At 48.8% G+C, this 15979-nt stretch overlaps 1 protein-coding gene across 1 annotated transcript in view; it reads right to left on the bottom strand.

Moving 5' to 3' along the window:
* KISS1 (KiSS-1 metastasis suppressor) overlaps window positions 1–7922 on the bottom strand; it is a 42804-nt gene extending 34882 nt beyond the window's left edge. Inside the window, exon 1 of the mRNA XM_085599742.1 lies at window positions 7840–7922. The gene's annotated coding sequence lies outside the window, so the exon portion shown is untranslated. The remainder of the gene's footprint in view (window positions 1–7839) is intronic.
* Between the last annotated feature and the right edge of the window lie 8057 nt (window positions 7923–15979).

Genomic DNA, 15979 nt, shown 5'->3' with positions numbered 1-15979 from the left:
ACTGTTAACCTAAATTCAGGGTGGAGGTGGTAAATGTTTCAGCACCTCTAAAGATGGAAACAGGGCTTTAGGTGGGACAGGTGCCTTTGGGTCTCAGACCCTGTAGTAATTAACAAGCATTGGCAAAGTCAATAGGTCTCCCCTATGCAAGAGCTATTGCCTTTGGCATTGTGTTTTAGCCATTATGTACACCACTGTTTAGCATGGCTAAAAGTTAATGACCTGGAGTGAGGTGAGGTAGATTGGAGTGGGGGTAGATTGGGGAAGAGTAGAATGGGTTGATTGGGGTAGAGTGGAGTGGGGTGGGGTAGATTGGGCTAGAGAGGGGTAGAATGGAGTGGGGTATATTGGGTGGAGTGGGGTAGATTGGAGTGGAATGGGGTAGATTGGAGTGGAATATGGTAGATTGGAGTGGAGTAGGTGGGGTAGATTAGAGTGGGATAGAGAGGAGTAGGGTAGATCAGCCTATATATATTCCATATAGGGGGAGATTGAAGTGGAGTGGGGTGGATTGGGATAGACTGGAGACGAGTAGACTGGAGTTAATTCGGTAAAATTTGAGTGGGGAAGCTTGGAGTGGGCTGGGGTGGGTTATAATAGGGTAGATTGGAGTGGAGTAAATTGGAGTGGTGCAGATTGGGTTAAATTGGAGTGGGGTATCTTGTTGAGGGGTAGATTGAATTGGGGTAGATTGGGTTAAAGTGGAGTAGATTGGGGCGGTTTGGTTAGATTGGAGAGGGGTAGATCAGGGTAGAGTGCAGTAAGATATATTGGGGTAGATTGGAGTGGAGTAGATTGTGAAAGAGTGGGGTGGATTGGAGTGGGGTAGGATGGGATGGGATGGGGTAGATTGGAGTGGAGTAGATTGGGGTAGATTAGAGTGGGCTAGATTGGAGTGAGATAGGGAGGATTAGGGTAGATCAGCACAGAGAGGAGTTGAATATATGGGGGAGATTGAAGTGGTGTGGGGTAGAGTGGGATGGATTGGGATAGACTGGTGTGGAGTAGACTTGAGTTGATTCAGGTAGACTGGAGTGGAGCTGGGTAGATTGGGGAAGTGGGGTAGCTTGGAGTGGTGTGGGGTAGCTTGGAGTGGTGTGGGGTAGCTTGGAGTGGGCTGGGTGGGTTAGAGTAGGGTAGATAGGAGTGGAGCATATTGGGTTATATTGGAGTGGGGTATCTTATCATGCGGTAGATTGAATTGGAGTCGATTGGGGTGAAGTGGAGTAGATTGGGGTGGAGTGGTTAGATTGGATTGGAGAGGGGTAGTTTGGAGTGGGGTAGATCAGGGTAGAGTAGAGTGGAGTGAGATATATTGGGGTAGATCGGAGTGGAGTAGATTGGGGAAGCGAGGAGTGCAGAGGAGTAGATTGGAGTGGGCTAGATTAGGGTGGATTATGGTAGGACAGACTGGATTGCAGTGGGGTAGAGTGGATTGAAGTAGAGTAGATTGGAGTGAGATAGAGAGGAATAAGATAGATAGGAGTTGGGCAATTTGGAGTGGAGTTGGATAGAGTAATGTGGGGTAGATTGGAGTGGAGCTGGATAGAGGAGCATGGGGCAGGTTGGGATGGGATAGAGTAGATGTGATGGGTCGGGGTAGATTGGAGTGGAGCAGACTGGGGTAGATTGGAGTGGGGCAGACTGGATGGGATAGATTGTAGTAGTGTAGCATGGGGTGGGGTGGGATGGATTGGAGTGGGACAGACTGGGTGGGTAGAGGGGGTAGGGTAAACTGTAGTGGGAAGGAGTGGAGTGGGGTTAAGTGGGGTAGAGTAGCGTAGATTAGAGTAGAGTTGCTAGGGGTGTATTGGGATGGGGTAGATTGGGGAGGGGTCGTTTGGAGAGGAGTTGATTGGAGTAGGGTAGATTGGGATGGGGTAGATTGTGGTAGATTGGAGTGGGGTAAATTGTGGTGGAGTGAGGGTGGCTTAGAGTGGAGAGGACTTGGATAGATTGCAGTGGAGGTTGGAGTAGAGTGAGATAAATTGGAATGGATTAGGGTACATTGGGCTGGGGTAGATTAGAGCAGAGTGGAGTGAACTGGAGTCGGGTAGATTGGGGTGGATTGAACTTGGGTACATTGGAACAGGGTGGATTAGGATGGATTGGAGTGGAATAGGGTAGACTGGGGTTGTTTGGAGCAGAGTGGTAGATTTGAGTGGATTGGTATGGAGTGGGGTAGACTGAGTGGGGCTGATTGGGTTAGACTGAGTGGAATAAGGTAGATTGGAGTGGAGTTGAGTGGAGTGGGGTAGATTGGAGTGAGGTAGATTGGGGTAAAGTAGAGTGGGGTAGATTCGAGTGCAATAGATCATATTAGATTGTATTGGGATAGATTGGAGTGGAGCGGGTGGATTGGGTTAGGGTAGTATAAATTAAAGTGGGGTAGATTGAAGTGGGATAGATTGGAGTGGTTTAGATTGGGGTGGAGTGGTTTGGGTAAATTGGGATGTGTAGATAGGGGTGCGGTAGATTGGAGTGGGGTAAATTGAATGGAGTGGAATAGACTGGAGTGGGGTAGATTGGAGTTGAGTAGATTAGGGTGGATTGAAGCGAAGTGGGGTAGATTGGATTGGAGTGGTGTGGAGTGAGGTTGAGTGTAGTGGGGTAAGTGGTGTGGAGTGTACGGGTGTAGAGTGTAGTGGCATGTTGTGTCATGGAGTGAGTGGCATAGATTTGAGTTGCGGGGCGTGTTCTAGTGTGTATTAGAGTGGAGAGGCATAGAGTGGGGTGGCATGTCATAGGGTGTAACGGAGTGGCGGGGCATACTGTGGAAAGGCATAGAGTAAATTGGAGTGGCGTAGTGTGGAGTATGCATGGTGTGGTACCCCACTGCCATTACAGACAACACATTTTCAAATGAAATGACAATTACATTTGGACCGATATACAGTTTTACTGCACACAAACAATAATGTGTTCAAATATCACCTAGTGTATTGATGTTTTGATCATATTCAAATATTTGTTTCCACCACACTTCAGAATTACAAAAAAGAAAGTGGTTCATTTGTACTGATTCTGATATATTCTGAAACATCAGCAAACTTAATTTGTGTTGTGTAGTAGGAAAAAAAACATCCTACACCCTCTCCTCTTATATGGATACTCAGCAGGATTGTCACGTAAATTCTCACACTTTGAAGTGCACACCAAGCTCTCCTACAAGAGAGAGCTTGACATTTGACCTCCATCTTTGAATGCACGGCAAATGTGACAATATAAGAACAAGATCTAAAGGTCTGTTTACAGAAAGCAGGTTTGTGGAAGAATACAGTAAACAAGTTTTGGGCAAAGGGAGGGACGAATTCAAGCAGAACAGCCTAAAGCAAATAAAGCAAGCAATTAGAAAGCCAGAAAATGTGGGTTACAAATCACAAAGTCATTAATAAGTAATGGGCGTAATCTATTCCTAGGCCAGCTTTCTGATCCCCAAGATGTCTTCAGCAAACCAGATAGTTGTGCTGTCTGGTAGGCTGCGACCTAAAAACGGACATTGAAAAAAGTCCCTATCGAGCCCTAGATTCATGTCTTCAACTTTAATGGCAAAAGCACTGGTCGATTTCTTAACAATAAATGTGAAAAAAAGTTAAAGTAATCAATGTCAGTAATATACTTCCTGTTTTTTATTTCAAATTTTACATAATCTTCCCAAAGAGTTTTAGCAATTCCAGGATGTCGTGCTTCTGTATTTTTTTGTGTGTAGCATGTTACTCCTGGAGTGTGCTTACTTTGTACTGAATCACCTCTGTCTATAAGGGGCCTATAAGGGGTCACTGTCTATAAGGGGTCACAATTGAGAGCTCTGAATTTGAGGTTGAAGGCAGTGCAAGTTTCTCACAGTACTTGTCAGTGGGTTAAAAAGTTGCTCAGAATATATGGTCATACAATCCTTGGCCTCTCTGCAGAGTGCACAGAACAGAGGCACCTAATCACAATCCTTGGCCTCTCTGCAGAGCGCACAGAGCAGAGGCACCTAATCCAGAAGCAACTGTGATTCTGTGCAAATGTGTGTGAAGAAGATACACAGTTGTCAAAATATGGACAAGTCAAACGTAAAAGAAAATACAGTGATTACAGGTGAGTGGATGTGTTGTGTGCTTGAGGGTGGCTAAGTGAAAGAGATGCAAGGAAGTGTGTTCTGGAGAGAGTGAAAAGACGATGCTCAAGAGGAAAGAGATGAGGTGTGAGATATGCAGATGGATGAGATGTAGGGAAAAAAAGGATGTAGTTGTCTAACATAGAGTGAACATAACAGGAGTGATTGGGATACCCTGAAGACCACTACACCTCCACAGGCCTCAGTAATGTTTAATTCACAATCTCATTGAAAAAGCCAGTAGTCCTTGATGGTCCTTGGTGTATGTCAGTTTTAGGGGTGGGCAAAATATGCATAATTCAGTATAGCGTAATCAAGTGGAATTATGTAAGAACAGAAATGCCCCCTTGTATCCAAAAAGGACGCGAGGATGCATTTTGCACTAAGAAATAGCGTTAAATGCACCAGAACACAAATTGCAAGCACGAGCAGCCGCTCACACTCACTGTATGTGCTCTTGGAGTAGGACTTCTTCCCACTTTACTACAGGCATTTAGCGCTTTTATTTAGTGCAAAATGACTTGAGGATGCATTTTGCACCAAGAAAAAGTGCTAAATACAGCAGAACACGAATAGTGAGTGGCCGTTCGATAAATGTATTCTCACTGTAAGGTTTCTTCCCTAAATTACTCTTAATTACACGAGTATGAGTAATCACGTAATGGTAATCCCACTTCAAAGAGAAACGCGGAATTACCGAAATTACTGCAAATAAATAATATCCCTCTGTACCTATATTTCTTTACATATGGCTTGTAATAAGCTCAGACATGGGGCACAAGAAGGCACTCAACTGCACACAAAACTGATTTTTTCTATTTTTCTCATTTTTGGTTTTATTTATATCATTTTTGAATCATTCTTCTGACATGTTTCTTTTTTACACATTATTTCATATTTAGCATTTATCGATGATTGCATAAGACATCATAAAAAGTAAGGCAAAAGTACAAAAATATACAAATCTTATTATTACAAAGGCAGAATATATACAGCACACCTCTTCTCATACCACATAAACATCCCTTACACTCAATACACACATACTAAACACCCCAAACCCAGACTGCATACACAGATGAAACCATCGGGGTGAGAGACTCAACCCTCAAATGCTGTGCTGTGTACTGGGGCGTTACACACAAAGCTGTTTAACACACGTTTCGATGGCCTATTTTCCTTTTCTTGCCATCTTCTTCAGGACCATTTACTTTGAAGATTTGAAATGGGCAGGATGAAAGGGAGGAAGAAAATATTTTTTTGTTTCTTATGCTTAATATATATCGGCGACTACTTCTCCTACAATTGTTGGTGTATCACCACCATCAAGTATCAGGTGCACTTTGTCCACTCAATATTACTGGGATAATTCTACACCGCACAGCATTTGAGGGTTGAGTCTCTCACCCCGATGGTTTCATCTGTGTATGCAGTCTGGGTTTGGAGTGTTTAGTATGTGTGTATTGGGTGTAAGGGATGTTTATGTGGTATGAGAAGAGGTGTGCATGAATAAGGGGGATGGTGAGCTTGTATTATCTCATTTGCTGTGAATATTATGTTGTTGCACTCTATTGACATAATTTCTGAGCAATATTGCTGTACATATTCTGCCTTTGTAATAATAAGATTTGTATAGTTTTGTACTTTTGCTTTACTTTTTATGATGTCTTATGCAATCATCTATAAATGCTAAATATGAAATAATGTGTAAAAAAGAAACATATCAGAAGAATGATTAAAAAATGATATAAATAAAAACAAAAATGAGAAAAAAAATCAGTTTTGTGTGCAGTTGAGTGCCTTCTTGTGCCTCATGTCTGAGCTTATTACAAGCCATATGTAAAGAAATGCAGGTACAGAGGGATATTATTTATTTGCTGTTGTTTTTTCTCCCCCTTTTCCCTGACCTTTGAATCAGTTGTTCCTTAGGGGGTTGCCTTTATTCCCTCAGCATTACCGAAATTACTGAAATTACTCCGGCGTAATCGAAATTCTGCCCAGGCCTAGTCAGTTTATATATGTGGACGCAATAATAGTAAACTCAGAGTAGAACCAAAGTACGGGTGGAGTGGCACACTTTGGGGATCAGAGAAATGCAGTTTGTGTGTTTAAGCCATGCTCTTAATTAAAAAAGGCCACGCCCTTTTTCAAACCCACACCCCCTCCCAACCACATTTTTTCATCCCACTTAAAGCGCTGGTTGGAGCCCAAACCCCATCCAGGCGGCGGATCCCCCCTCCCTGCTTTCCCCCCCTCTTACCCTCCTGCTATGCTCTGCTACCTCAAATCACCATTGACAACTTCTGTTGGGTGCCTGAAAAGGTCGCAGTTTATTCATATCACAAAAACAACTTTATACAATCGTAACGCATTGTTCATGGTCATGTACATATTGCATGGTTATTCTTGCCCCAGTTCTATCAATCAACTGGGAGGGGAGGGAACCCTTTCTGCGTTTCCTGCTTCCGGGTTTAGGCTTCAGCTTGCTACCGATTGGGCGGGTCTCCGTTTGGACCTGTCCGGGCCGCAAGTGCCGTCCCGCTCGCCCTGTGACCTTACATGGGCCCTCCCTTCTCCCAGAGGCCCCTGCCGGCTGGCATCCCAAGGGCCTTTCTTGTGTATCTACTTTCACTTCTTGTGACTGGGTCCTTTGTTTTTGTCTCCTTCTGAGCCCCTGCCGTGAGGCATCCCAAGGGTCATGGGGAGAGTATTGTCTCTAATCCTTGTTGGCGGCGTGCCGCCCTTTTGGCTCCCTCAGTGCCCCTGCCGTGCGGCATCCCCAAGGCATTGCGAGAGCCTCTCATCTATCTTCTACTGGGTTCTCCCCTTTCTTTTGTTAATTTAGTCTGTCTAGCTCCCCCGCTACCCTCCACCTTGCAGCTGCGACGCCCGACTCTTAGGTGTGGGTGGGTGGGTTTCTTCTTTGTTCGCCCTTGGCCCGGGGGGGGGATTTGTGAACACCTATCCCGGTGACCCCCCTTTTATTCCCCCCCCTGGCCCTCGAACACGACCCCTGATTGGGGAGGGCTCGCTCACGCCTTCGGGGCCAATCCTGGCACCCGTCGGCCTAGCCCTTATTCAAATCCCTGAGGGGGTTGGCCGGGGGAGGGGCGCCGCCCCCGGACGGCGTTTTGCCCGGGCCCCTATCGGGTCCGGCTTTGCCTACCCGGCCCGGGTTCTAACGCGTCCATGTTTAGAGAGGGGCCGGAAGCTTCTTTCACTCCTTATCACGCTCCGAATCTTCCCGTGCCAGATCACCTGCTTTGCACACGAATGCACGAGGACTACTCAAAAATCGGATTATACAATTCCCTGAACAGCCACGGAGTAGGTTGGCAAGACTGGGTGCAAAAAACTCGTTTGAGACCTCGCGAACACAGTTAATAAACACACTATAATGCACCCTTCGGATGTGTACTTCAACGCCCCTGTTATTTTCATCGGCAACATATTTTCAATGTGTAATTATGAACTGAGGACTATCAGAGTCAACTTTGAGAAAGAAGAAGTTTGACAGGGTTTTAAAAGAAATAACACGATTTGGGCAAAGGGCAATTAAACCACCAAACTGTGGCCTGGTGCTGAACTTGGCAGCACTCGTCCCAATATTCTGGAAGTACTCGAATGAGCTGCACGTTACCTGTGTGCTGCAGGAGCCCTGAAGTGCATCGCAGCAGCAAGAGAGACTGTATCAACCTCAATGACTACTAAACAATGAAAATACAAAACACACTTACTTTCTGTCCGTGGTTGTGCGCAGGCGCACAAAGGATGCCGTGGCTCTTCCACCAGTGGAACGGCACAGGTCCCAGGTGTCTGCCTTCAGCGGTGAAACTCTTCCTTCCAGACGAGCTGCCGGCCTTTATATCCGAGGGCACCTCTCCACCCCATTGGTGGAGAGGAATATCAGCAGCGAAGGTCTACCTCTGGCCAGGCGCGCAACACCCATTGGACTCACAGGGCTTCAGCCAGCCCCCCCCCCCCCCCCCCCCGTCGTGTGTGGCAGCCCGGGATGAGACAGCTTCCCAGCGCACACACAGCCGCACCCGAGCACTTCACAGGTCTTTAAAAGACCGTTTGCATGTTAATGAGGCCTCGCTGTTGTTTCACCCCTTCTAAGAGCCCCTGCAGCTCCACTCTGCCGATTGCTTAAAGTTCAGCCCCCCCCCCCCCGAAATTTTTGCTCAGACTCCCCCCGAAATTTGGCTCTAGTTGCGCCTCTGACTCTGCCTATGGCTTAAAAGATTCAGCCCCCCCCCCCGAAATTTTTTCTTCGCGCCCCCCCCCCCCCCCAGAAATTTGGCTCTAGTTGCGCCTCTGCCTCTGGCTGTCCGTCACCCTCAACCCTTGGGTAGGCTGAGCAGCCTCCATCCCCCGCCTGCCCCTACACATAGCCGGCACGTACGCGCTTTCTTTTCATCCTGCGTGTCAGAAGGTGCTTGCACGCGGAGGGGAAAGCAGCCTGCTTGTGTCTGGCACAGACAGCCGCTGCACCTCTGTGGAGTCCAGCTGTTCAAGGGGCTTTCCTCGCTTGATTGTCAATTCGCCAAAATGACAGCCAGAAGTGACAGCACTTTTCACCTCAATTGCATCACAGTAAGCGACATAATATGACCTTCGACTCTGAATCCCATGAAATGCCACCAGACATAGTATACCTCACACAGGAATAGTATAGCGGAATCACAGGGAGATGCAGAAAAGAGATTAAAAAAAAAAAACAGTAGTGGTTAGGCACACTAGTACTAATTCATAGGGACTTAAAATTGCATGTAAACTATGTTGTTGGCTTGAATTACTACTCTTTGTTGTACTTTTAAACATCATTGCTTGTAATGAGCTATCAATTGTGGAATACAGTAGTGATGGTTCTGCTCAGAAACATATTTTTCCACATATTTTCACCAACGGACTGTGACAACATAAAAAAAATAAGTGTATTTTTTGCTTACATTTATTTTGTATTATAAAGAGTGTGCATTCTACTTACAGTGTAATCTCACAGTGCGATCTGCAAAAAGTAAACAGTTTTCATCAGAACACTGTTCATCTTCTGTGCTTTGTACTGCTTTTGCCATCTCTGCTGCAGAGGACGCAAAAACAGCACGAGGGCTCACAAGAGGCAAGCCAGGGGTCACAGCTGCCGCATAATCGGTGCTCAGTGATCTCCTCAGGTCACTTGGACACGATGCCACTGCATCTGTTGCACCATTGATGCTATGCCCCTACCCACGTTAGTGCTAGACAGCAGGCTGCACTGTGCCTGCTAAGGCAGCTAGGCTGACATCACCAAACATTCAGCATTCCAATCATCAGCAACAGTGGTCGAAGTGGGGGCAAAAATAGGGGAACTGTGGGCGGAGAATCAGAGGGCGGGAATAACCTGAGGATTGGATCAGTGGGCGGAGTTAGAGGTGTGGCCAGGATGCGCAAAACATCCCAATCTTTAGTATTTGTTTGGCATTTCACTGACCAGTTACAGCTTATAATGTTATGTAATTCAACCAATGGATACACATGATTATTTAACGATTTATATGAGTTATTAACATTAAAATAAATTCACAAAGTGAGATATGTTTCTAATCACAGAATGTCCCAAAAATGCTTAAAAGTGGAAGCACACGCCATTTGTTTCCGAGCCATGGATTTTCTGTCGTCAGCAATATACACAGAGACAATCAATTTTACGTGTATAAATTACTGTATGGGAAATGTTACATAAGACAAAGGACTACAAGGTCTAGGAGTCACATGACAACCATATTAGTAGGCAGTATAGTTTAATAGTGATTGATCTGGAGAAACACAAACTCAAAATTTAAAACTTAATACCATGATTGGGGCTCACTTTAATAATCATTATTGATTTCTATCCAAATGAACACTTTTTGCAACATTAGGATAATCAAAGGCTTAGGGCAAAAAAAAACCCATAAAGCTCTAGTTTATACCCTGCAGTTTGTATGCAGCTCTAAGATGAAAGTTAATAGCTCACTGTTCTTTGTTAGGGTTTTAACTTATAAACTGCAAGTAGCAAAAGGATCTTACTGACAAAAGCAGTACCCTACTGACCTATTTACAACATGTGCACTTTGAGATGGGCATTATACATGTTCTTAGCAGCAGGCACATTAACCCTCTGTGCTATCTATGCTGAGGAATTGCCTAGTACTTCCAAACCTCATCATATTTGGGGCCCGCTCACTGCATACCTGTTGACTATCACTGATGTCTGATTGCTCATGTCATTAATGTACTGTAATCCTCTACTGCCACATTTTATACCTGATTGATTACTATCAAGTGTTTGTCTGTCTACGATTGTCATCTAATTCATTGTCGATATCTCCTGCCACCCGAGTGTACAAACTGTTAATGTGTCATCAATTGCTACAGCATAACCATCTGTATGTGTTCTTTTTGAATCTGAAATTGAAATAAATTAATTTAAAAAAACAACTAAAAAAACCTCTGCGCTATTTTTCCATGAGTCAAAACTTCCACTAGACAAAACTCCGCTCTCGCTCTAGGAAGACTTTTATTCACTGGAGTTATCATGACATTTTTATTATTGCCGAAAATTGCTGTAGGCCAGGAAGGAGGCAGCAAGTGCTTTTAAAACCATAATTTACAACGCCCTCCCCTCAAAGTCAGCGCCCGTTGCAGTCACACCGGTCGCACCGCCCTAGAGCCGGCTCTTCTCAGGGGTCCTGTGACCTCAGTGACAGAGTCACTGTTGCTCTAGGGTCTGCTACTTCGTAGGCCTGCCCACAAGACTGGAGGTGAACTTCAGTATGGATTGTGGTGGGCAAGCCTTCAAGGTGAACCCACACTTGCCACTGCGAGGGTCCACCAGCTGGTGTTAAGACACCAGGGTTTTTCCGGTTTTGCAGGGCCTTCTCAGGTCTAGCATGGGAATGTGCTCCCTCAGGAGAGTGGTCTGGGGGACTGCTCATGAAGGCTGAACCTGGTTCCCCAGTTCTAACTTCGGCAGCTCTGCCCCCAGTGCTACATCCGCTCCCTCACTGAACACCATACTGCCCCACTGTGAGAAATTCACACTGCCTTCAACTACAATCCAATTTGACCTGCTATAAACAACTGGATGCGACTCAATTCAATTTACGCACTAGGCAAGAGCAATATGCTGCCTAGAGGAAAAAGTAACAACATCCTGGAAAAAGCGAACACTCATAGGGAATGAAAGATTAAATAAAGCATGCGAAATGTAAGCAGGAACAACATGATGAACTTAACGCTTTTACAATCACTATTCAGATATCAGGGAGTGCTTCTGCCTGAAAACTACAGGGCCCAGAAAGGACCCATTTCAATGTCCACTGCTTATATGCTTACAAAACGTAAGCAGTATGGTTTAAAAAGACAACATTCGTGAACACAACGCCGCTGTACACTTTTTGTTTTCCAATCCACCCATCAACCAGGTATTGCAGTACCTCCAGGTTTGGCCAACTTCCCCACCGGGGAAAACAGCTCTTCACTGGCAAACTCAGTAAAGTGACGCTAATGTTTTTGGGGTTTGAATAAAACCGATCTGGCCACTTTAAGAACACTCCGTCGTGCTTTATTTAGTTACTGATTTTTCATTTTTTGAACCTTTTATTTCCGTGGCTGCACTTTGGAATAGAAAAATGTAAAAACGGCATTTCCAGCAAAAGTGTTTTTCTTTTTTGCATCCATTTCACAGGCGAACAAATGAGCGACAGGAAGAAAGAGAGGGTGAGAAAAAACCATTTCTTGAGTCACGGTTTTCGGTAAGTGAGGAGGAGCTAGACAGACAGGGAATAAGAGCAAGAAAGAGAGGGGGGGGGGAGGAGCCTAGCGCGCAACCAAGATGGCCGCGTAGGTGCGAGGCTCCCGAGGACCTCCGCGACCTCCTGCATAAATCCTGACAGAATCCTGTCCCAGATGAGGGGACTGTATTTGTGAGCCCGAGCAGAGGTGACGCCCGTTTTCCGTTTTTAAATCGGACCTCGGACACCGTCAGGAGCATCGATTGCGGTTTGCGGCCTTCTCCACACCGGCCCCCCGTACTGGAGTTGTGGGGCGATCCGGACACAAAGTGAACAACAGCGGCGGGCAAGGCTGGGTGACTCGCGTACCCCGCACTTTCACTTTCGCTTTTCCGCCCTCCTTGCTGCCAGGCGAGGTTGGGTTGCGGGGCGGTGTGCGGTGGTGTGGTCTCGCTGGGGTGCCCTGCCGGTCCGCCAGCTGCGGTCCGTCCTGCGGAGCGGTGGTCGCTCCCCCCTGGACCCCTTGAACTGGATTGTCGGCCCCCCGTTTCTTGAGGAGATTGACTCGTCTTGGGGATTGAAACCATGTCCACAAAACAAGATGGCGATCGGGCTAAGATAAAATCGACCCGCCGTGGCGCGGCCCAGCAATCCAACAGTATGGACCGCTACACCCTCCAGAAGGGATCCCCAGAGGCGCCGCGTAGGTCCCCCACGGGCCCGACTGATGCCTCCGCTCTGCCCACGGACCTGACCCTCCGAGACGTCATGGGTGCCATCGCCGAGATGAAGGCCTCTGTGGACCAGCGCTTCGACACTCTGGCGCAGAAGATTGACTCGGTCCTCGTGGATGTGGGCCTCGTGAGGGCTGATTTGTCTAAAACCAACGACCGGGTCGACTCTTTGGCCCACTCTACCACGGGCCTCACAACGGACGTAGCGGCCCTCCAACAGGAGGTGCGCAGGCTTGGCCAGGCGAGCGCCCTGATGAATCGTCGGCTGGAGGATTCCGAGGGTCGGGCCCGGAGGAACAACGTCCGCATTATCGGGGTGCCGGAGGGACGCGAGGCGGAGGCAGCGGATCTATTTGTTGAGGACCTGGTTCTCACCCATCTCCAGCCTCGGGGGCTGAGTAAATTCTTTGCGGTGGAGCGTGCCCACAGGGTCCCCGGGGGTAGGCCTAAGGTTGGAGCCCCTCCGAGGCCTCTCATCGCCCGGATCTTCAATTTTCGGGACAGAGACGCTATCCTACAGACTTCCAGGCTACAAGGGCCGGTCAAACTTGACAATATGGACATCAATTTCTATCCTGACTTCACTCCGGCAGTCCAAAAGCAGAGACTGAGCTTTCTCGGTGTTAAACGTCGCTTAAGGGACCTGAATCTCAAATATGCGATGCTTTTTCCAGCTAAGCTGAGAGTGGAGGTGGATGGCCACACGCACTTTTTTGATCGACCCGATGTGGCCGGGGACTGGCTAGACACTTTGCCCGGAGATCGGGACCGGGGGGGTGGGGGGGGTGCGGTTGGTGGGGAGGGCCCGCCGGATCAGGACTGAGGGACTAATGGTGGGCCTTGCTCTGGACTGCGTTGTTGTCACTATTGACTGTTAGGGTAAGTTCCCCTCCTGTGGAGGTCGTGTGGGGTCTCTTGGGGGATCTCCCTCCTCCTCTGGGGGACTAGTTAGTTTTCTTATCTATGGGGCGACAGGCACACTGCACTTTGGGGGGGCTGTTTGGGCTCATGCAGGGGTGCAGGGTGGGGGGAGTTCTGTTGGGTTGGGTGGGTTGGGGTGGGGTGTGGTTCGTTTCTACCGCAAGGCAAACCCGTTATTGTACTGTTGTTTTTGAGATGCTCTGGGGGGGACAAATGATGGCTTCGTTATGTGATGGGGGGTAGGGATTTGACTTTGTTGTCCTGGAATGTTAACGGACTGGGTGATAGGATCAAGCGGGGTGTGGTCCTGCAGTATTTGAAACGGATTTCGCCTGATGTGGTCTTTCTGCAGGAGACACACCTTCTTGGTAACTCCTTTTGTGCCATGAATCGCCGTGGCTTTCGCTTGGTGGCCCACTCGGGCTTCACATCAGGCTCGAGGGGGGTGGGCATCATGATCAAGACCTCGCTCCCGCTAGAAATAGACGAGGTGCGCCATGATGAGAGGGGACGCTACACTGTCTTGGTGGGGAGGATGGAGGGCAGGGTAGTTGTCTTTGTCTCTGTGTACGTCCCACCGGGGCTACAGTCCACCACCTTTGCAGATCTGGGACGCCTCCTTCTTGACCTCCCGGGGGGGCTTCTGGTGGTTGGGGGGGATTTCAATGCGGTGGCCTCTGGGACTATGGATCGTCATCCCCCTAGGGACCTCCCCCGGGCACAGGCGTGGTTAGCGGGCCTTTTGGACACACTGGGATTGGTGGACTGCTGGCGTTTAAAGCATCCCACCCAGCTGCAGTACACCTTCCATTCGGGTGCCCATGGTAGCCTCTCGCGGCTTGATTATGTCCTTGTCCCTGCGGCCTATGCTGGGAGGGTGGGAGAGGTGCGCCATCTGGCGCGGGGTATTTCAGATCATTCCCCGCTCCTGTTGCACTTGGGTGTCTTCCCGAGGAGAGAGGGCAGGGTAGCCCCAATCAATGCTTGGTACTTGCGTGACCCCACTATTCGCGCTGACCTGATTAAATCATTGCAACGGTATTTTGAGGAGAATGTGGGGTCCGTTCCGTCGGCTATCTCCCTGTGGGAAGCCTTTAAAACAGTTCTCAGAGGGGAGGCCCTCTCCTTTATCTCCCATGCCCGCAGACGCGCACAGGAGGAGGTGACCCGGGTGGAGGCCGAAATTACTGAATTGGAGGGGGATCTGGGGAGTGGGGTGACTGACGCGGCGCTGCATGTTCTACACCTTAAACAGGCGGCCTATAGGGCCCTCGTCACGGAGGCGGCCAGGGGCCTTAGCAGAGAGCAACAGGGGCGACTGTATGATGTGGGTGATAAGGCTGGCAAACTGATTGCGTGGTTGGATAAGAAGGAGAGAGCTAGTCGTGTGGTCCCGCTGATTGAGAGGATGGATGGTGTACGAATTACTGAGCCGGAAGGCATTGTTTCTTGCTTCGCGGATTATTTCCGCGAGGTATATTCTCCGGTCTCTCCCTGCTCGGAGGAGGACTCCCATGCCCTGCTGCGGGACATCGCGCTGCCCTCGCTTTCAGTTGGGGACAGGGATTCGTTGGATGCCGCTCCCACCTCGGATGAAATCGCCCTCGCCATACGCTCGGTCGCCTCGGGCAAGGCCATGGGCCCGAATGGCCTTCCTATCGAATTGTATAAGCTGCGACCGGATGTACTGGCACCTCACCTCCGTGCGATGTTCCTTGCGGCCCACTCGCGGGGCTCCCTCCCGCCGGACCAACGTCTAGCTACCATCGTGGTTATCCACAAGGAGGGGAGACCGCGAGACCGTGTTACATCCTATCGGCCGATCTCGCTCTTGAATGCGGAGCCTAAAATCCTCGCCAAGGTGCTTGCCAACCGGCTGGTCGGCGTGGTGGGCGATCTGGTCCACCAAGACCAGTCCGGCTTCATTCCCCATCGCAACACGGCTCTTAACTTGCGGCGCTTGCACGGGGTGCTCGCGCGTGTTCCATTCGTGCGGGAGCCGGCCATCTTGGCGTCCTTGGACGCCACCATGGCGTTCGACACGCTCGAGTGGCCGTACATCTGGGCGATGTTGGCGAAATTTGGATTTGGCCCGGGATTCATCAGCTGGGTCAAATTGTTGTACTCCGACCCATTGGCGCAGGTGGTGGTGAATGGTCGAGTCTCGGCCCCATTCGTGCTGGGACGGGGCACGCGACAGGGTTGCCCCCTGTCGCCGCTCCTGTTTGCACTGGCCTTGGAACCCCTGGCGGAGTGGCTGCGGTGGCACCCTTCTATCCGTGGTCTCCGTTGGACCCCTGAGTATGAGGACCGCGTGTCCCTCTACGCCGACGACATCCTGTTGTACTTAGCCTCCCCGCGTAAATCACTGATTGTCCTGGTCGATGTTCTGCGCTCCTTCGGCCGTAACTCAGGTCTTGTCATCAACTGGGCTAAATCCTGTATCTATGTTCTTTCCGGGGAGG

The sequence above is a fragment of the Triturus cristatus genome, chromosome 1_1 (genome assembly GCF_964204655.1).
Source record: "Triturus cristatus chromosome 1_1, aTriCri1.1, whole genome shotgun sequence".
Taxonomy (NCBI): Eukaryota; Metazoa; Chordata; class Amphibia; order Caudata; family Salamandridae; genus Triturus; species Triturus cristatus.
Note: the sequence above shows the minus strand (reverse complement) of the source record. Positions and strands in the feature narration are given on the sequence as shown.